The 23,562-nt window shown below is 39.2% G+C and overlaps 1 long non-coding RNA gene across 1 annotated transcript; it reads right to left on the reverse strand.

Moving 5' to 3' along the window:
- On the reverse strand, window positions 1,071–22,000 carry LOC110260222. The gene is made up of 3 exons (XR_002343084.1): window positions 21,511–22,000; window positions 11,317–11,414; window positions 1,071–1,464 (listed from the first exon to the last, which is right to left on the reverse strand). It is a non-coding gene; the product is annotated as an uncharacterized LOC110260222 (long non-coding RNA).

Genomic DNA, 23,562 nt, shown 5'->3' on the forward strand with positions numbered 1-23,562 from the left:
TATGGCAAGTGAAACTGATTTTCCATTAAGTAGAGACACAAATATTTTATCAAATAAAATTTATTGAAGTATAATAATTTAAGAGAGCGCTAAATAATGTACGGAGCACAAAGATATGAAAAAAAAAAAACAACCATGATGGGGCATTTGAATGGCTGAAATTTGGGAAATTTCATTAGACTATAAGTTCCTTCTCTTAGAGCAGGGCCCATGTCTATTCATCTCGCCATCCCACAGAATTCAGCACAATGCATCACTTATGTAAGCAAAGAGGAAAGCTTACATGCCAAGGTCTATCATTGAGATCATACTTCTGTGTACATCTCAAATCCTTTGCCTCTCTCTCCTTATACTCACCTGGCAAAACCCTAAACGGTCATTAAATCAGACTCTGCCAATTCCATAGCTGTACTCTGGACTGCTGAAATGGCTTGTGAAAAATACACACTGTATTAACTTATCTCATTTTAAAAGTGATTCTATGGGGCCAAACTTAGCTAATAACTTTGTTTGTGTTTCAAGTGCTGAAGATATATGTTTTAATCAGATATACTTAAAAATACACATGCCCTTGGTATTGCTATTAAAAGTCACCCTCTTGGAGTTTCCTGCTATGGCACCATGGGTTAAGAATCTGATGGCAGTGGCTCAGGTTGCTGCAGAGGCGCAGGTTTGCTCACTGGTCCAACAAAATGGGTTAAAGAGTCTGGTGCTGCTGCAGCTGCATAGGTTGCAGCTGTTGCTGGGATTCAGTCCCTGGCCTGTAAGTTGCATATGCAGTAGATGTGGCAAAAAAAAAAAAAAAAAGTCATCTTCTCATTGAGATTCTCCCCGGCTCCTCCCATCTTTAAGAATAACTTCTCCCACAGCCATCCTGGCACAATCTATCATTCTTTTTCTACTTTTAACCACAGCAATTATGTTATATATAATGTATATGTATATTATTTACCTACATATGTACATTATGTGTATGTTTTATATATGCATATTACCTATATATGTGTGTATATCCATAAATGTTAATGTATTATATACTTATATATATGTAAATATAATAATAAGGGTAATGTATATAGTCTTACAAGGCATCTGTGTATGTGTCTATATGTGCTGTACATATATATGTATAAAACAGTGGTATAATGTACACTCATTTTAAATATACTTATTCATTTACTGTCAACATCTTCCCAACCAGAATGCGTCATGAGAACAGGGATTTTGCCTGCTCAGTTCACTGCTCTATTCCCTGCACCTTAACAGCGTTTGGCATATAATAAACTCTGCATATTTATTTGTCAAGTAAATAGAGATGAAGGAAGGAAGGCAGCAAGGTTAAACACATGTACTCACAAGATAATACATTTTTACATCCATGTTATATATGAAATGCTGTTATCTTTCTCTAAGGCTTTTAAAATGCAGTCAATACACATGTATTGAATGTCTCAAGTCTTCACCCTGGAGGAAGGAGAAAAGAAACATACAAATGAATAAGACACATTGTATGTCAGATGTGCTAAATCTGCAGAATGCTATTCCTCCTTTCTCCTCCTCTCCTTCCATTCTCTGTGACAAAAATGGATTGGAACTAAGTATCAGTTTAAATGGCCATAGTCTCTCCCATAGAACTTTTCCTTCTATTTTTTCTGCACCTGATGTGTCTCTAATTCATCTTATCTGGTTAGCCTCTGTTGGCATCCGAGTTTGAGATTCCTCTAAGAGTACTTTGCTCTTCTTGCCATGTGGCTAATTTTATAAATGCCTGTCTTCTTTTTCACTAACCTATGAGCTATTTGGGTTTAGTATGTCTGCAGCCCCAACTATGAGCACTTACCTGTCATGGAGTAGAAATTTACTTCATTTTTTGAAAGAAAATAAATTAAGGTTTGGATAATCTTGTTTTCAATTTTTCCTTTTTCTTTTCTTTCTTTTTTTTTTTTTTTTTTTTTTTTTTTTAGGCCATTACAGATAGGTTTCTGTAAAAAGCGCCTTTTCAGGGAGATGCATTGTCTAATACTATTATACAATGTGTAACTGCAGAGAGAAAGAGGACAGAAATCCATAAAAAATCAAGCATAAGAATTCCTAATGTTCAGCAGTCAGAGGCCAGCCAGCATAGGGTATATTAACAACCTATGTTGACCCTGAGGTCAGTACATGTATGGTATAATTGACAGTATTAACAAGCATGTTCATACAGGAAGACAAAATTCAATTTACTTGTTGGAGTGCGCATCATAGCTTCATAAGGCCAGGAACTATGCAAGATGTATTAGGGAGGAAATATATCTAATAATAAAATATAACTTCAGCACTTAAAAAAAAATGAATGCAAAGTTATTGGCTAGTTTTGGCCCCATAGAATCACTTATTTCCAGAAAATTGGAGGGTTTACTGTGCATTTTGGATATTTGAAAATTTGCCAAGTACTGACATTTCTAACTGCCTACTGTAATTTTTTTTTAAAAAACTCAGAATCTTTTTCTCTCAACTTTAACATGATTTATGAGAATTTATTGAGTGTTGGGAATTTAAAAAAAAAAATCCTTTGCTGAAAGGGCATAGTAGATATGAGGGGGAAATGAAAGTTCTTAGCAGATAGCTAATACTTAGAAAATCATCTTGTGATACCAAGTATTTGGGCAACAACCATCTCAGTCTATTTTTCCTCCCTTACTTCCTCCTCATTTCCCTTTTATCTCCCCTTACTTGGTCTTCTGTCCCTAACTGGGTTTAACTTTGTATATCAAAATTTCAGCAAGGTTATTCTCCTCTAAACCTGGTCTTGCAGTTGAAACACTGGCAGATTTCTAGACTGTGAGTCTGTTGTCATACTGTTAACCTGAACACTGGAGCCAGAACCACTCTGATACTGCTGGTTTGCTCTGAGACAGGAAGTGATAGAATCATAACTCAGAGCACTGCCCCAGCCAAGCCAACCTAGTTTTATGCTGATGATTCTGAAATGTTGATACAGCTTGCTGATAATGCACAATCTACCCTGAAATCCAGTTAGTTGTGATACATAGGAAACTTTGCTTTAAATCGGCCCGGCTGGATTCAGAGAGACTTTGCTCAAATTTTTCTTGTGGCTATTGCCAGGAGAATTGTCAGGCAAGGCTCAGGCCTTTGAAATGTGAATCTGATTGAAATGCAAAAATGGAGACGGAATGAATTCCCGAGTAATTTGCATAAGCTTGTACTTTCTTTTTTTTAATTTTTTAAAGTTTTATTGAAATATAGTTGATTTATAAGGTTGTGATCATTTCTGCTGTACAACAAAGTGATTCAGTTATACATTTCAGATTCTTTTCCCACGTGGATGATCACAGAATACCAGGTAGAGGTCTCTGGGCTGTACACCAGGTCCCTGTTGGCCAATCATTCCATATACCTCAGTGTGCATATGCCAATCCCAACCCCCCAGTCCATCCCTCCCCACCCCCACCTGTCCCTGTTGGTAACCATAAGTTTGTCAAAGTCTGTGAGTCTGTTTCTGTTCTGCAAAAAAGTTCATTGTTATCCTTTTTTTAAGATTCCACATATAAGTGACACATGATGTTTCTTTCGCTGTCTCAATTCACTTAGTATGAGAGTTTTTAGGTCCATCCATTTTGCTGCAAATGCATTATTTCATTCTTTGCATTCACCACATGATAGCACCTTCAAGAATATTTGAAAATCTGTGGTGAGTTTGAGGTTGGATGAGAGTGTGTATGTGTGACAAAGAGATGAAATGACAAGGAGACAGAGGAAGAGTGGTAGTAATAATAATAATAATTTATTGGATTCTGAGAATTGACCAATGCAATACCAAGAGCTTTATGGGCATTATCTTATTTAGTCCTTTCAACAGCCCTGTGAGGCAAGTGCTCTTGTTGTTCCCTTTTGGTAGATGATAAAACAGAGACTTAGGTAGGTTTTGTAACTTGCTTAAATTTACACGACTCTTAACTCACAGGACTAAAATAATTAGCTCATACTTTTTTTTAAACTTCTGATTCTGTGTTCTTAACTGCAATAAAGTAGCTCAGAGTCTTTTACCAAGCCACCAGTGGGAGACCAGAAAATCAGCTACCCAAAATAATGCCAAGGACTTTCTCTAAACACCTACCCCCTCCACATACAAATCTATTGTCCTCTTCAGGAAGAAGAAATATGTGAGAAGAATTGAGTCTCTATGTAGTCTTTTTCAGTCAACTTAGAGACATACCAAATATTAATGTTGTTTCCACTTGTTCTTTGATAGAATGAGTAGAGAGTTCATGAAGGTCAGTATGTCCTTAGGTGTGAGAAAACAGGGAGGCTGGATAGTTACATGCCTTGGGGATCTTGGAAAACTAACAAAAAAATGCATTTTTTAAAAAAATTATGGAGTACCTATTCTGTTGATCACTGTATTTGAAATAGATAACAGATAGATAGACAGATGATAGATGTAAACATACAGACAAATCTGTGTGTATGCCTGTTTTATGGCAACATACATACAGGATGGTTTTGGCTCCTTTTCAGATGAGAACATTGAATCTCAGCGGTTAGGAAACTTGCTCAAGGTTATGGACTTAGTGAATGACAAGCTCATGACTTTGGGCGTAGCAGAGAACCTTTCTAAGGTTTGAAACCTCTAAAATTGAGAATAGTAACATGTGCCACCAGGAATTAATGAAATGTTGTACATTGGGGTAAATTTGGGTCTGGTACAAGCTTAGATCATTCCACGGACGCTGAAATAAATCAGATCCCACTGACCACCTAGTGCCATCTTCTCGTGGACAGACCCTGGAGGAGTTAAACAGCAATGCTTTGCCATCCTCTGTGTAACTCCAGAGCTGCCGCAAAGGTGGCCATATGCACTGTGGGAATGGACCATCTTTGACACAAGCAGAAGTCAGAATCTAGCATGCCACCTTAATTATGCTTTAATTGAACTACACTACATAGCACCACTTGGCAGAGGCCCTTTGAAGTCCAGGCACCACCACCCTGCCTCGCGAGAACGCGTGTCATTACCACCGCATAATTGTTGGAGCCACTGACACATTCCCAGCAGCAGATATTTCAGCAGGTAGTGGAGATAATTAGGAGAAGATTTTGATCTTGCTGACTTACAGTGAAAAGCAGGGTATCAAGGGATATGAATACAGAGACAATCAAGTCATATTAAAATCTATGATGAAAGCTCCCTTTAATATGAGGGACAAAAAAGCAGTAAAAACAAAGCTATTTTCAATCTGAAGAGGAAAAAATGCTATCCTTTGATCCCTGACATAATATGACAAGGAAACAAAGCACTCAGACAAATCCTCTTGTATGGTAATTTTCTTTCTTGTTTGAAATTTGGGGTGTGACGGCCAAATTGCTGCGGCTTTAAAAAGTTCATTCATTTGGTTCATTCAACAAATGTTTACTAAATGCCTAACATATGCACATATGACCAGGCACTGTGTTAGACTCATGGACCTCTGCACTCGACTGGTCACAGTGTACTGGGGAAACCCGTTTTTTTTTTAGATAATTACTCAAGTTTAGACATCAGGAAAAGTAAGCAAGAGTACTTTTGAAGCAAGGAAGGGAAGCACTATATAGACTTGCGGGGGCTGGTAGACATATGATGAGGTCCCCGTGGCTTTCTGGAAGAGGAGGCGTTTGGTCAGAAATCAAACAGGATTCAGGTGTTTTAATGGGGAAAGTCTGTTTCCTACAGGGCAAAGGTCTGTGGAAAGCGCACCAGGCATGAGAAAACTTAAGGAATCATTAGAAGAGGAACTCAGCACTATCTTGGTACAGGTGGTAGGGTTGTGAGAAATAAGGATAAATAGAGCCAGGATAGTGATGCGGGCTCTGCTGAGGGGGTTGTTCTTTAGCCTAAGGGACATGCAAAGCCATGGAATGGATTTTTAGAATCAACTTTCTATCTTTTAAAAATCACCAGATTGTCTGGTGAGTTGAATTGAAAAATGATAACTTTGAAAGCAGGGAGGATCTGCTAGGAGGCTGCTGTCACCACCAGGAGAGAATTCCTAAGGGCTCGGGCTAAGACAGTGGCAAGAAGAATGGAAATGGAAGAGGAAACGGGAGAAAAATCTGTCTTGGGGCTGAATTCCGAGTAGAATGAACTAAGATCCAAGACTAAATTTTAAGATCAAATAAAGGCTCATATTCAGTGGAAATGGTAAATAAGACCACCTTGGCTTAATACATGGGATGTATGTGTTCTAGAAAAAATACTCTCTGTAGATTAAATTTTCATAAGGTAAATCAGATTTGATATGCTAGAAAAGCTTGTTATTAAAAATACTCCTATTCTCTGCTCTATAGCACAGGGAACTTTACCCAATATTCTGTGATGATCTATGTGGGAAAAGAATCTGAAAGAGAACAGATGTCGGTACATATATAACTGAATCATTTTGTTATACTGCAGAAATCATCATAATATTATAAATCAACTAAACTTTAATAAAACTTTAAAAAATGAGAAAAAATTCCTGACTGATTAGAGTATAATAACCTTCTAACTTATGTGCTTATTTAATTTGAATTTCCTTATTGTGCATTAGCTGAAAGCATGCCTTTTATGTTTTTACCACTGATTGAATTTTATTTGGTCAAATTATATACTTTACTATATAAAAATATATAGATATCTCTCATTCACTATAATGGTATTTGTCCACATGGCATCGGTTTCAGCAATGTTTTGGTTAATCTTAGATTTTTACCTATAACCTCAGGTTAATATGAATGATTCATTTACTGTATATCTTGTGAATGGCATGAAAAGTGTTTTTGGTGGACTTATGGGTGGATGCATGCATAAAGAAGAAAATAGTGATAAGTAGGTAGGAAGATGTATAATTTATAAACTTACATCCTAAGTAAACTCTAAATATTAATGTCAGGTGAGGAAACTGAGTCTTAGAAAGGATAATTAACCAAGCCACAGAAGCAGCTCAGAAGTGAATTAGAATTCAAATTACCTAATATGTAACTTGATGGTACCTATAGATTTTAGACAAATAAGTACTAAAATAATTTTATACTTCTATAGCCAACCAAGATCATTGAGAAAGAAAAGTTAAATGAAAAGCATGGCACTTCCATCAACATTCCACAAAAACAGCAACTTTTGAAATATAAAAGGAAAAGGGACTTGCATCAAAAAAACTGAAGAATCGATCACCAGGTAATGGACATACATTGTCCCATTTAATCTTTGTAATTAACTTACATGTAAATATTATTATGTCCCCTTTACAAATGAGGAAATTGAGACCCCTTTACAAATGAGGAATTAAAAAGAAGCTAAATGACATGCCCATTTCTAAAAGCTGAAGGAGGGGCTCAAAGCTAAATGTTCATAGTTCCTGTGGCCATTTCTCAACACCTCCCATTGAAACTGAGCTTCTGAAAGCTGGTTCTTGGAACTCTCCATGAATGTCTTCTGTTCGCCTTCATGGAATTGTTTTTGAATTGCTCTCCAGGAGGAAATCAAGTGAGTTATTGAAATAGTTTCTTATTTAATACTTTGTGGATAATAAATAATTTTCTCCTAATAATTCCAAAGGCACTGTTGTAAAGATCTCAAAACTATGCGTGTACATTTGCTGAAATCTCTCCACTACTTAATTGTGTTCCCAAGAATGAATACAAAACATCCTGGGTAAGATCAGTGGTCCATTCCACCCAGTGTATGGCACTAACGCTGACACAAAAGGGTCATTTGTCATTTGGGTTCCATAATGACAACTTCAAAGGACTTAGCAAGTGCCCAAGCAGGTCAGGCTTGCCCTAATTACAAATTGTAACTCAACCATTCATCACTTTAGCACAGTGCTTTTAGAATGTCTTGGTATAGATTTATGCAGAGTTAATTCACTCAGGCATCTGTTAACTCAAATGCATTTATTGAGCGCCTTTTGTGTGCCAAACAATATACAAGATCTAGAGATGACTAAGACCTGTCGCCTCGCCAAAGCCCAGGTAAACAGACAACTTCTGTAGCTGCAGATTCTGATGGAGAATAGCAGACAGACCTGCAGAATGACAGGATGGGAGTTGTATTTCCCTGTTGGGGATGGGTTGCTTCAGGAAGCCTGGCCCCTTGATCCTAGGCTCAAGAACAAACACACAGAAGGCAGATATGAATTGAATTCAGCTTCTGGAACAAAGCCCTGAAGATCCAGCAGCCTAAAGCAGAGCCATCAGCCAAATGGTAGCCACATCCCATGATGGGCTGTGAAAACAAATACTTATTGTTCATAAGTCTTTTGTTTGGGTTGGTTTTCTTTTATGTAACATGATTGGCACAATTGCCAACAGATATATGGTCCACATATATATATGTGTGTGTATTAATGGAATCTATGTCTGTACCATATTAAACAAAATTTACTTTACCAGAGATGATCTACCTCCATATCACACAAGGGGAAACTGAGACATAGCGTTTGACCATGGGGTCTAAAATCCACCTAAATATGTAAGCTAGAACAGGGTCAAGTGTCCTCTGTAAAAAACTGTTGCCTGGAGTTCCCGTCATGGCTCAGCAGTTAATAAACCCGACTAGCATCCATGAGGGCGCAGGTTCAATCCCTGGCCTCTCTCAGTGGGTTAAGGATCTGGTGTTGCTGTCACTGTAGTACAGGCCAGTGGCTACAGCTCCATTTGTACCTCTAGCCTGGGAACTTCCATATGCTGCTGGTGCGGCCTTAAAAAAGACAAAAAGACCAAACAACAACAAAACTGTTGCCTAACATGCATGGTAGCTCAGTAAACACTGTAGCTTTCCCTCAAAGGGGAATCAGGAATGAGAAGATAGTAAGGAATGCCTGTGCCCTTGCTTAGACCCAAGTGATTTTTTTCCATAAGCAGGCTTCAGTGTCAGGCTTGAGAATGCAAGTAAAAAAAGGGATCAAATGATTCTTAGGAGGATCTTCATCACTACTATGGTGGCTGGTAACTAACCCAGTTTCTCTGTATGTGGAAGCTCTACTGAGCCCAGAAAAGGGAGGAAGGCAATTCTCGCTAAGAGAGAAAAATAGCCTGGTGTAATTGCTGGGCTTTTCTTTACTTTTACTAAAGGGAGAAACTCAGACTTATTGGAAGCAAATGTGCCGAAGTTGAACTTTGATATTTCATTTAAAGAGTTCACAAGAGATGGGATGCTATTTCAGCATCTCGGTCTTTACCTGTGCTATCACTCTACAGAATTAAAAGAAAAAGGACATATGGGCACATTTGGACTTCTCTTTTATGCTACAAGTTTGTGCTTCTCACTTTATTTTGTGGCAGCAAAGCACTTAAAACATTGTCCAGGTTGAGGAGAAAAAGAAATTAATATCCACCTGTGGTCAACTATGGCATTTCTTTTCTATCCTTTAGGTTATGCTTTTAGGTTGTGTTTCCTGGAAATGGACTCGGCAGCAGAGATTTGGATGCAGGGAAACACATCTTCAAGGAAGAGATCTGAGTGGGACTCAGCAGAAGAAGTCAATGTCGTCACACCAGAGACAGATGATTCTATAAGGCACTCTGAAGTTGTCTTAGGTTGAGATAAGGGGCTGGGATAAATCCAGATAACTACATAAATGAAATTATTTTATTCACTTCTCATTATAAAGAATCAAGTAGGAGAAATGAATTCACTGACTTACCTTATTTTGCTCATTCATGAACTGATTGATCAATTGACGCATTTGCATTTGCAAACACTATTATGTACCAGAAGCTATCTAGGTTGTGTATAAACTTTGAATATTGATTAAGGGTACTTCTTGCCCTTTGAGAACCTTACAGTCCAACCTTGTAATGGCAAAGTAAAGAAGTCTTTACATATATATATGTGCCAAATTAAAACATATACATATATAAACATATATATACACATTAAAATTTATGTGTATATAAAATTTATGCCAAAGTAAAACAAGGAAATGCTTAATCTGCAAATGAATTTTCCCTCAAGGCCACAGGAAACCCCTAAGAGACAAGAAGACACTTTTATGGAGGTTCCAAGTTTCCCTGTTGAAAACCACTCTGTGGGTAAGAGCTAATTAAAGGGTGTACTTTTCTATCTCATCTCCTTTGTTTGATGGATTTGGCTCTGCACAGAGGCCAAAGTTTGGCTTAGATTGCTTCTGAATTTGACCTTGCATCAATCGTAGTCTCTACACTCTTCTCTCTGCCACAGGCAAAGAAAAAAAAAGTTCTTACTATGAATAATAACCTCTTAAATGAAGTGACTCTAAAACAAGTAGATTGGAAAACAAAGACTGAACTAAATAAAAATGTCATAATAGGTAAGAAGTCCTGCCAGGATTTTTCCACTGGGACCCTTTGCCCACAATCCATCAATATTTTGGGCTTAAAGTAGACAATGTAATTAGCATAACAACATTTGCTGAGACCTCCATGGACATGAAAAAGCACAGTCCTGGCTTCAGAGCATACTTGTCAGCAGAGGAATATGAACTAAGTATCAACAACTAGAAATACTTAATAAAGGCAGAGCATGAGTTTTCTTTGCGGTTCCTTTTAAACACCCACCAATTTGGGCTTTAAATGAACAAAGAGCATGTTGACCTCTGAATCTTTGGTATATTCCAAGATGAAATTTGCGGGAGTCTAGTACTATTTATAGAAAGAGAATCAAAAGAGTAAGGATGACTTAGTGTGAAGAGAAAAAAGAGGGAGTTGGCATTTAAAGAGTGTCAAACTGTGGTTGAATTATACCAATTTAATTGCTTAGAAGTACCCAAATCAACAAGCTTCATTACTGAAAGAGAGTAAAAATAAAACCCTCTGGAAACTAAGAATAGCTCATTCATAAACTCAGTCATTCATGTAATCATTCAAACACATGTATTGAGCACCTACTATGTGCCAGACACTATTCTAGTAACTGGAATAAGGTAATAAAACAAGGAAAAAATATTGTTTTTTTTTTTAAACTCACGTTTAAATGGAGGGGAAAAGTACCAAGTATATAAATAAATAATGCAAATATAATATTGAAGACTGATAAGGGTTATGAAAAAAGTTAAAGCACAGTCATAGTATAGAGAATAATGACAGGGTCAGGGATTTCAGATGGAGTGGGAGATACTGACTTCTCATAAGAGGCTGAGGAACAATTTGAGGAAGAAAGGGGGCCTGCTAGGGGAATCTAAGAGTTGCCTGTTCCTAAGCTGCCCAAAGACTTAGATGCAGCCCAGGGAGGGCCTTGAGTTTGATGAGCAAGAGGGAGAACTGCAAGGGATGCAGTTAGCATAACCAAACTTTGATGTCATCAGAAAAGCAACGCACCTAAAGTCAGATGTCCTGATTTCTGAGTCAGATGCTTCAGCTTGTGACAGCAAGATTCAGGGCCAGTGCCTGGTCTACACGGAGCCTCAACACCTTCCCTAGAAAACAAGGAAACTGAATTTGATGCTCCATAAGGCCTCTTTCACCACACTCCTCATGCTTTTATGAACCTGCTATTTAAACAGTGTGCCTTAGAACTTCAGATCTTGGAGATGCAGCATCACGTGGGATCATCATGTGATGTTTGGCTTTGTTTGTTTAGGCTAAAATAATTAAATCAATTATCTTTTACGCAATAGCCAGCAAGCGATTTTTTAGTGAGATGAGTAAGGGAATCTGGAGACCAAACAAGATGGAGAAAGAAGATAAAGTGTGGGTGTGGGTCTTTTGGCATGCATAAAGAACATCACCCCTTATTTGCACCCGGTGGTGGCTAACTGCATGAGTTGTCTGCATTTTAAAAATTGAGCTTATTGTTCTTTGGAACCAGTTAATAGATTGCCAGGAATTGTTAAAGAAGGCAGGTAGTTGGGTAAGATGCAGTCAGACATCCATGAATGAGAAACATACCTATCTTTTCAGAGTACTATAGAAATATATTTGCATTTAACTATCAAGATTAGATGGAAGGTAACTACTTTGTTCTACAAGTGAGCAATCAGAAGCCCCAAGTACCAAGGGAAATTGCTTAAAATTGTTGCTTTCCAGCAAAACCAAGACTAGAATCTAGGTTTCTGGATTCTAAATTCCTTAATTTGAAAATGTGCCTCACTGAATGATTCTATAAATATATTTAATTTAATTTTCAGGACTGATTCCACAGAGCCCTGATTTCTCGTGTACCATCCAGTCTTCTGTTAACATATACAGTCCTTTTATGTTAATGGGCAAATAAAAATAAATAAAGCAGGCCCATGCCAGGGTACGGGGCTCTGTCGACAGACCTGTTTTGATCGCAACTCCTCTCCCCCCAAATCCTGACAGCCCTAGTTGTGCAGTGTACAAACTGCACAGCTGTATGTGGCAGCCCTTGTACTGACCTACCCATTACTTTTTGGCTATTTGAGGACATGGTTGATTTTATCCTTTTTGAAAAAATAGCAAGAGGAGAAAATACAATAAGCACTACTTATATTTCTTCAGGCTTCCCAGTGTACTGAACTATTTCATAATATTTTAGTTGAAATAAGGAACAATCTTATGAAAGAGTGAAGACAAAGAAAGGATCGGTGTCCCTATTCCCCTATTCGATAGTTAAGTGAGGATTCAGAAAGATAACACAAACCCTCCATGTTTACCCAGTCAGTAATTAGGGAAAATGAATTCTGAGCCTAGAATTTCGGATGCCAAATACAACTGCTTCTGCATTTTATTTCTGTAGAGAAACTTAAGGCTGATCCTTTTTTTTTTTTTTTTTTTTTTTTTTTCCTGAATCCTTAAGCCTCCTGGACAAGAGTTAAAATATGAGGTCTTGGGAAAGGAGCTAAAAGGTGAGCTGCAAAGGAGCTTCTAATCCGAACTCTAACTCTCACCCGTCTGGCTTTTCTTTTTCCAAGGATCTTTGTGTTCTATTAAGTTGAACCAGTGATCTGTTCCCACACATTGACCTATGCTGCAGGGAGGGAAGTAGATTGGAATTTGCTACACTCTCATTCATGTCTCCTTGAGGCTTGGATCTATCCAAACACAGAGAAAATGGCCACAATACTTATAAGACACATACACGTAACTGAAAAACAAAAACAATTATGGTAATTAAAAGAATTGCACAGATTTTGGAACACAATGAAAGAGATTTAAATTATAATAATTTCACCAAAATAAACTGTTATATTTAAGAAACAAAAATTCCCCCCACGCTCTGATTATAATGCTACAGGAAGACTGGCTCAAACCTGCTCACTTTTGAGCTCTTTGTGTTGGCTGTCTGAGGAGGACCAGAGACAGAAGTTGAGCTTCTGAGCGAAGGACAATGCATCTTAACACGGAAAATGGGGTGTGGCGGGGAGAGGCCACCGGTTAAACAGAGCATCACTATGCAAATATTCAACTTGTGGCTCAGTGGTTAATGAATCCAACTAGGAACCATGAGGTTGCAGGTTCAATCCCTGGCCTTGCTCAGTGGGTTAAGGATCCAGCGTTGCCGTGAGCTGTGGTGTAGGTTGCAGACGAGGCTCGGATCCTGCATTGCTGTGGCTCTGGAGTAGGCCAGCGGCTACAGCTCCGATTAGCCCCTAGTCTGGGAACCTCCACATGCCATGGGTGCAGCCCTAGAAAAGCCAAAAAAAAAAAAAAAAAAAAAAGCCAGCTTGTGACCAAAGTTGTTTATACCAGTAAAAATTTTGCTTAATTTCTGTTCCATTATGTTTGGAAGGATTCATGTTCAAGAATGTCTAAAGGAGCTTGTAGCCAATCTGTAAGTGTTATTAAATATGTTGGCCTCGGATTCCCATTGTGGCTCAGCGGGTTACAAACTGGGTAGTATCCATGAGGATGTGGGTTTGATCCCTGGCCTTGTTCGCTGGGTTAAGTGTCCGGCATTGCCATGAGCTGTGGCTCGGATCCCACGTTGCTGTGGCTGTAGCATAGGCTGGTGGCTGCAGCTCCAATTTGACCCCTAGCCTAGGAATTTCATTATGCTGCAGGTACAGCCCTAAAAAGAAAAAAAAAAAAAAATGTCAGCCTCATTGGAGTGGCTTTAATTTTGCCACTTACATTGCTCAGGGCATCTGTCCACTCCAAGTCCCAAGCCTTGCCTGGTCCTTGCTGTAGATCCTTCAATGTGCATTTACTTCTTTCTTCAGGACTGTCTCCAGGGAACAGACATTTAGGAACCACCCCCCCCATGCTTCCTGGACCTACCTTCCCTCCAAACCCAGATTCTGGGTTCTCCTTAGCTCTATGCTTCATAAACAGAGGCCAGCCCTGCCCTGAAAGTTTAGCCTTGTCTTCTGGGTACATGACCCAGGCCAAGGCTACGGGATCCTCACTGACCATGAAGAGAAGTTTGGATGAAAACACTGTGACCATTTGGGGAAAGTCTTTGAAAATCTTTGAAAAAAATAAAATGAGTTGTATAAGCTATAGGCTTCATCTGGAGGCACACCCATATTAAATTATGAAACTTTTTAAATTAAACTGTAAGAAACACTTAACAGAACTTCTATTAGCTAGAGTCATTTTGGAAAGAATACGTTCTCTCTGCTCTTAATAGAGCATTGAAAAATCACTCCTTGTATGACTAAGACATGGGTTTTACTATCAGTGTGAAGACAAAAATCAGTGTGACTTGAGCAACTGTATTTTCTCTTTGTTCTTTGGTGTAGGATGTGTGGCACCATCTCCTCAAGAAGAAAGAGTAGGCTGGTTTTAGACAAATTCCAGGGAGAAGTAAAGTCTCCGTGATGCCTCCAAATGAATTGAGTTGATATATTTTAATAAGATTATAGTATCATTTTAACTGTTATTGACAATATTTAAGAATGATGATAAACTCAAAAAGCATAATGCTTGTCTTATTTTACGTTGAATTTGAAGACTATGTGGTTCATGCTGAGAAGCTTTCTGTTGTAAAGAAAGCCGTGGAGTTCCAGTCATGATGCAGCAGAAACGAATCCTACTAGGAACCATGAGGTTGCAGGTTTGATCCCTGGCCTCGATCAGTGGGTTAAGGATCCAGCGTTGCTGTGAACTGTGGTGTAGGTCACAGACTCGGCTCAGATCCCGAGTTGCTGTGGCTGTGGTGTAGGCTGGTAGCTGTAGCTCAGATTAGATCCCTAGCCTGGGAGCCTCCATCTGCCATGGGTGTGGCCCTAAGAAGCAAAAAAAAAAGAAAGTCTTAAAGAAGGTGCACTCCTCATCCTTGCTATGGGTAATCATGGTTAGGGTCTAGTGTGTTAGAATGCGTATGCAAGCCACCCACTGCAGTTCACTGATCTCTTACTTAGTGGCAAGCAATTGTTAAATTTTTTCGATAATTGATCTGCCAACATAAATCCATAAATCGCAGGCTACTAGATTTGACTGGTAGGTTTATCATCTTAACGACAGTCCATCAACCAGAATGAGACTATCAACTGTAAAGCAATGACATTCCCAGGATGAAATGTCATCCTTTGGGAAGTAGATAACCTTAGCATGTGTACAGGCAAAGAATGAGGTTCTTCAATGTAGAACCACCATATGATCCAGCAATTCCACTCCCAGGCATATATCCTGAGAAAATTATAATTGGAAAAGACACATGCACCCCAGTGTTCATTGCAGTACCATTCACAATGGCCTAGACATGGAAGGAACCTAAATGTTCATCAACAGAAGAATGGATAAAGAAGATGTGGTATTACTCAGCCGTAAAAAATAATAACAAAATAACATCACTTGCAGCAACATGGATGGACCTAGAGATTATCACACTAAGTGAAGTTAAGTCAGATAGAAAAAGGCAAATATCATATGATAACACTTAGATGTAGAATCTAATAAAATGATATAAAATAACTTATTTATAAAACCAAAATAAACTCAAACTTTTTAAAATCAAACTTATGGTTACCAAAAGGAAAACTTGGTGGGGGTGGGGAAGGGATAAATTAGGAAGTTGGGATTAACATATGCACACTGCTATATGTAAAATCGGTAACTAAGATCTACCCTATAGTACAGGGAAATCTACTCAATATTCTGTAATAGCCTATATGGGAAAAGAATCTGAAAATATAATAAATATATGTGTATGTATAACTGACTTCCTTGAAACTAAGACAATTACAAAGTCAACTATAGCCTACTGAATTTTTTTTGAAAAGAATGAAGTCCCTTATTGGTTCCATTGATGATATATGACTGTATTTCTGAAGAGCATAAAACAGGCCATCACAATTTGATTATGCAAATGCACAGAGTACGCATGTCTATTTAACCTATGGCTAAGGGAACAAATCTGGAATCAAACTACCTGGGCTCAAAACTGGTCTTGCCACTCCTGAACTGTGTGCTGTTGGGCAAAGTGTGCTGAGAGCTTCTTGTTTTCCTGTCTGTAAAATGAGAGCTAAAACTTGTCAAAGACTTTTTACAGTGATGAAAGGAGATTCTGCGTGTAAAGTTCCTGGCTTGGTTTCTGTCATTCAATAATATCAGCTAGTGTAATTTTAACCGAGAGCAATGAAGGAAGATCCACAGGCTGAAGTGACTCAAGAAAATTAACAAGAATGCTATCCTACTGAGCAACAGCAGAACCGCTGATGAAAACAGCTCATATTGGAGTTGATTGAAAGGAGAAGGAGAAAGCCTTAGTTTTGCAGTCAGAACAACTGAATTTAAATTTTCCGTGTGTGACCTTAAGCAAGCTGTCTATTTTTCTCTTTGTCTCACTAAAATGGCAACAAGGGGGTTCCCGCTGTGAGGCAGTGGGTTCATGATCTGGAGTTGCCATAGCTGTGGCGTAGGTCCCAGCTGCAGCTTGCATTCCATCCCTGGCCTGGGAACTTCCATATGCCTTGGGTACAGCTGAAAAAGAATAAAATAAATAAAATGCAACAGGGATGCCTGCCTCAGACTGTTGTAATGAAAGCATATGTGCACATTAACTGACTCAGTGCCGCTAAGGAACGAAGAAAGTACTAAATAAATATCGATCTCCTCACCTCCTTTTCCTTCCTCAGACTCTGACGTCACACTGCACGATTTGTCTGAATGACAGATGGGAGCAATGACGTTTCTCAGTGATGCGTTAGGTCAAGACCATTTGTCCCTAAAACCAGGTCATGAGCCCCTGTTTTATTGTATTTTTAAAATTTATTGGAGTATAGTTGAGTTGCAATGTTGTATTCGTTTCAGGAGTACAGTAAAGTGGATAAGTGTGGATGTCAATATATTTATTCTTTTTTTCCCATATGAGTAGGTTTTCCTGTGCTATACAGTAGGGTCTTGTTACCATCTATTTTATACAGTAGTATGTACGTGTTATTTCCACCCTCCCAATTCTTCCTTCCCCCCAGTGTTTTCCCCTATTTTAAATGATTAGACTTTTGCATAGATTGGACAGATATTCATCCCCCAAATAGCTTCACTCTGCATCAGTGGAGGAAACTGTCTCTCAAACTTGGTTCAACTCCTATGTATCTAACATGGCTCTTTGTTGATGGGAATGGCATTGACTCTGACATTGCACCTTCATGGCCCGAAAACAATGTGTCTGAGATAGTTTGTGAATCTGAGTCATCTCCTCCACACTCCAGACCTGTCTGGAGAAAACATCGCCCCCTTTTTATTGGAAATGCCTGAGGTGTAAGTTGTGACTGAGTAAATTTCTCACCCATTGGATCCAGCTTCACCTCCTCTTGATTCAAACTGTTCTCGGGAAGCTAACTGACAATTTCTAGTCAAATTAAGTGGATGAACCAGAGATTTTATTTTACCCACTGTTTTGCTAGATTTTAATAAGTTACGGTGGTGACTAATGTGTTCCAGTTTCAGGCTAGGACAAGATAACCCTTCCCAGAAAGCTGGTTTATTTTTTTTCAAAGACAGAATGGTACAGTGCCGTTGAAAGATCAGTTAGGGATTTCCATTCTGGTCGGAAGTCTGGTAAATGTATGCTAATTTTCAAATACAGGGTTGAGTTGGACTTCCCTAGTGTAAGGAGATTCTGTTTAGAAGTCAATGGATTCAATCATTTCCTTGCTGTCTGAAAAATAATGCATTCACTTATTTTAAAAGTGAAAGAGAGCTGGAAGTCAAACTTCCTTTTAAACTTGAACCTGTCAGGCCACAAGAGCTTCCTTAACAAAATGGTTTTTTTTTTCTTTTTTTTTCTATTGCACACAACGGAAAGTAAATGCTCTGCATCATGACCAGACCCGACATTAATGTTGTAATGGAGCGTCACAATGTTTCTATTCAGAAAGTAATTTGCATCTCCCAAGAAAGTATTGGAATAGTTTTTCTAGCTCTCCAGAATACTTTTCCTCAAGGAAGTTCAATGCAAAGGTCCAGCTTTCAGTTTACCTTGCTAATCTGGCTTCATCATAAGGCTGAAAGCATCCAAGGACATGTACTGAGTTACTTAAGCATTTCTACCACATACACTTGTTGCAAAGAATTAGACAATAAATAGTGGTAGGCAATCTTGGCATGTGTGCTATTGGATATTTTGCAAATCCTGCCACAGGAGGCTTCATTGTTATAGGAAGTGCCTTTTGTTTGGTTGTTTTTAATTTTGATTCCCTCTGTGCAGTGATTCAGATTTAGCTAATGTTTGCAGGCTGTTACGGTCTGCAAAGCACTGTGATTGGAGCTTTACTTATGTTACCTCATTTAATCTTTGCAATGATTGTTGAAGCATATATTACTAATTCTATGAGTTCGTGAAATTAAAATGGCTTGTCCAAGCTCTTGCCACTCTAAGTGGCTAGAGTAGTGACCTAGAAGATGACAGAGCCAGGACTGGAAACCACATCTTCCCAAGCTGGGCATTTGTTGTACTTTGCCAAATCTCTGTTCAATAAAACACAGTCCCACTGTGGCTCGGCAGGTTGCTAACCCAACTAGTATCCATGAGGCTGCAGGTTCTATCTCTGGCCTTGCTCAGTAGGTTAAGGATCTGGCGTGGCCATGAGCTGTGACATAGGTCACAGATGCGGCTTGGATCTGGAGTTGCTGTGGCTGTGATGTAGTCTGGCTGCTGCAGCTCCAACTTCATCCCTAGCCCAGGAAATTCCATATGCCATGGGTAGGGCCCCAAAAAGGGGAAAAAAGGGAATAAAACAGACTGCTAGTTTAAAAAACAAACAAAATACACACTTCTCTTGTAGAAAGAAACCAAAATATTCTTCACCTAAAAATCATAAATTTGTAAATAGCTAATGCAATGAGTCTTTATCTTCTAAGACCATTGGTTCCGAGAGCAACAAAGGGATTTTTAATATTCCATTCCATGATTCTCTGCTAGAACCTTAAAGGAATCCAAATTCTAGGAAATAATAAACCCCTGTCCTCATGAGGACAAAAGATCATAAAGATCTTCTCTTTTAAAATGTGCGTCTGAAGAAGAACTTCTTTATGAGCTCATTTACTCCCAAATCAGCTGGGAGGGAATCAAAAGAAGGGCAATTGCAGAAGAAGCAGTTTCCAAACATGAAATCACAATAAAATCCATTGAACTGAAGCAAGACTCCCCAGATCCAAGTTGTCCCACACGTCCCACCTCCCACATTTTGGGCTGGTTAATATGGATTTGCGCTGGTGATGGGAACGGGAAGTGAAGGGGGAGGGCCGATCCTCCCATCCGTTAACCGTTGTTAACAACAAATGACAATGTGAGACAAAGAAGGTGAAGAATGACTAATTCCCTCATTCTAGATTGTTGTAGTCACTCTCTGAAGATGTCACTGCAGCTGCACTTGTTTGCTGTGTGTAAGCGTGGCTCGAATTCTTGGTATGTAACTGCAGTTCCTTCTACACCACAGGCGAGGGAGGTCTGGCTTCTGTGTGGTGTCTGCGTGAGCCATGGGCAGCTCTTCATCCTCATTGTTGTTGGTCTCCAGCCCCACTCACTGTCAACCCTCTGCCCCTGTCAGTTCACACCCTCAGCCTCTTCCCTTCTCTCAATCCCCTCAACACCCAGCATGCTCTAGTTAGGATCACATCCTAGGGAGTGTGGCCACTGTCTCTATGAACTGATGGCCAACCCCCAGGTTTTTGGCTTTGACTGTATTTCAAGTTTTGGGAAATGCAGATACACATACGCACACACAGAGCCATATGCAAATACATTCCATGGTATAGATCGTAACATTTGTTAGTATAATACATGTTTATCTGTGTTAATACCCAGTCATATCACTTCATTTCTTCATCATTTTGAGTGAATTGGGATGGTGGTAGAGAATGAAAGAATTGTCCTGACCAAACTATACCATTAGACATTTGATTTCTGGCAAGACACTTCTCCAGGGGGTCATTTTTTTCATTTGGAAAGTGGGCTGATAAAATTTATCTCACTGTGTGATTGTTAGTTTTAATTATGCACTAAAAGTATTATGCAAATTGGGACAAGCAATATAATTTTGCTGTCTTATTCATCCACTGATTTTACAAAAGTGTGTTATGAATCTACTATGTGGGAACACTGGGCAAGGTCTAGGGACCCAGAGTAAATACAGTCATGTCTCTCTGCAAGGACCTCTTAGCTACAATAGAAGCCCTTAATGCAACAATTCTTACATGACCTTTTAGGAGCATTTAGTCACATCCTCCTTATTGAAACCTATTTCTCTTTTGTTCCAATAAAGTGCAGGCCAAATATCCCTTCTTTCTTTCCCTTTCTTCCTTATAAATTCCTTTCACCAAGTCCTTTTACAAAATTTCTAAATTTTTAAGGCATTCATCTCATGCCAATTCTACACCTGTGGCACATGGAGATTCCCAGGCTAGGGGTCGAATAGGAGCTACAGCTAGCACCTACACCACAGCCACAGCAATGCCAGATCTGAGCCGAGCCTGTGACCTATACCACAGCTCATGGCAATGCTGGATCCTTAACCCACTGATCGAGGCCAGGGATGGAACCTGCAACCTCATGGTTCCTAGTCGGATTTGTTTCCACTGTGCCACGACGGGAACTCCTCAAGGCAATTCCTGATCTATACTCTCTCCTACACAACTTTATCTACTGGCCTTAAGTGGCTTCTCTATATCAAGGCCTCTAATATTTGTATCTCTATCCAGAAGTGTGATTTCTTATGTTCACAACGGTTATAACAACCAACAGGCTTTCAAACTGAACATGTCCATGTAGGAATCTTAACCTGTCCTTGTAAATCTATTACCACCCTTGTTCTTCTTAGCTTAGTAAATGTTAACCTCCATTCACCCAGTTGAACTGACCCCAAACCCAGTCATCATTAGCTATGCCTTCCCCACACACCCTTCCAAAGCCTATCATGAATCTCCCCATTTTCAATGCCACCACCCTGGTGCAAGCTGCCAACATCACTCACTGGAACTTTAGCAATGACCTCCTAACTGATTTCCCAGAATCATCTTTCTCAGAGAAAAATGTGCTTTCTTGCTGAAAATCTTTCAATAGCTTCCCATTGCATTTCACACACACACACACACACACACACACACACACACAAATACTTAACATGGGGAGCCAGATTAGGAGGACCCGGCTTCTTCATCACTTACCAGTCCCATAAAAGGTCACCTCTACGCTGCTCTTCAGTCACTTCAACCATCTTTTGGGTCTTCGGACACACAAGCACGCTTCTGCCTCAGGATCTTGTGCTTGCCCCAGTCTGTCTTGAAGCCTTGCCCCAGCCACTGCATCTTCACTTAGCTGAGACCTGCTCCCCTTCTAAATTTAGCTTGATGCCCCTTCTTCAGAAAAGATTGCCCTGATCCATCTAACATAGACTACTCTGCTAGTCTTTCTAATGGGAGCCGCCACTTCATGGTATATAATAATTTTCTACTTCTGTTTATTTGCTTAATGTTTATTTCCCCCACTTGAGAATAAAGCCCGTGAGGGAAGAGAATGGACTGCTCACATTCCTGAATGCCCATACCCTAATACAGTGCCTGGTAAATAGCAGACTTTTTAGAACTTATTTATAGTATGAATTGCATAAAGAATGGTAAATATTTTATGATTTTTATGATCACCCTGGTAGTCAAAGCCTGACCCTATAAACCACAGTTTTTAATTAAAATAGTTTTGATAATTTGTATTAATCATTTACCTGACTTGCTTTATTGAAGTAATAAAACATAACCTCACTGTTTTCTTGATGACTTAAAGAACCAAGGAACAAAGGATAAAAAAATTAATGTAGACGAGACTTACATTTAAGGTCAAAGATCAACTACCCTAGCATTAGTTACAGAAACTTGGCTTTATAACTGTTAATAAGAACATAACTCAGGGGCTTTTGTTTGACTGAAAATTCGAAGTGAGTCAACACTGGAACACAGCTAATAAAATGTTAATATAAGCACAAGCTACATTTGTAGAACTATAGATGCTAAAAAAAGACAGGTGAAAGTTCAGCTCTGCTCTGGACCTAAAACATCTATTTATTGCAGGAGATTAACATTGAAGAGGCACCTTCAAAAGCTACAGGGTATCCCAGGAGAGCGCTAAATGCCGAGAAGCCATTTCATTGTCCTGGTGGATTTTTTCAACCCTCTGAAGCTGACATTCCTTAGAACTCTGGATTCAGCTGACATCCCTTGTCCTTGGATAGTCAAAGCCCTTAGGCAAACTTTTCCACTCTTATAGGTCCAATGACTTACACTCAACCACTGATTTCCCAAGTCTGAATTGCTCTCCCAGACCTCAGCCTGAGCTTCAGATATTCCAATATCTGCTGGATATTTCTCCCTGGTTATACTGCAATTATCCAAACTTAAACTAGCATCACTCCCTGATCTGATGCAATGTTCCATTTATAGAAATACCTTCCATTCACCCCAAATCAAAAACCTGATTATCTCAGCTTCTTCCTCCTCAGTTCCCAAACGTGCTGACGTGATGTCATGCATCACTGGTACCTGTGAAGGTGTGACTGGTCCACCCTGCTTCAGGAACACTTCAGAAACCATTCTTGCATCAGATGGGGGATTAACTGTTTTAGTCAGCTATGGCTGCTATAACAAAATGTCATTAACTGAGTTGCTCAAACAACAGACCTTTTACTTCTCAAGGTTCTGGAGGGTGGGAAGTCCAAGGTCAGAGTGAAGGAGTGCCCTCTCTCTGGTTCACATGCCTTTTGCTCAGTCTTCACAGGAGGAATCGCTTCTCTTTCTCTTCCTATAAAGACACTAATCTCATCATGAGGCCCCCCCCCCCCGCCGCTTTCTTGACTTAATCTACACCCAAACATCGTAACATTGGACTAGGGCTTATTATTTTGATGCTGTTAGCAGAAAGCGTGGTTCTATATGGCTACTCTCTTCTATTTAAAATTTTTACATCTAATTTTATGATTGTTACCTTCTTTTTGCTGTTTTTGAGAGTACTTGTCTCTAATATTACCTTCTCTACCTCACCTATAATTTGATGAGGCTTAGGAAAACAGATAATACAGTTGCCGGAACTTTCTGGAAAATAGCAAGCAATTAGAATATGAATGAGGTTTTCTGAGTCTTCCTGTAGATGTGCGGTACAGCTTTAAACAATTAATGTAACAGTGTTCATTTTGCCTGCCTAATCATGGTTTCCAGCACGCCAAGCTATTT

This window comes from Sus scrofa, chromosome 4, assembly GCF_000003025.6.
Source record: "Sus scrofa isolate TJ Tabasco breed Duroc chromosome 4, Sscrofa11.1, whole genome shotgun sequence".
Taxonomy (NCBI): Eukaryota; Metazoa; Chordata; class Mammalia; order Artiodactyla; family Suidae; genus Sus; species Sus scrofa.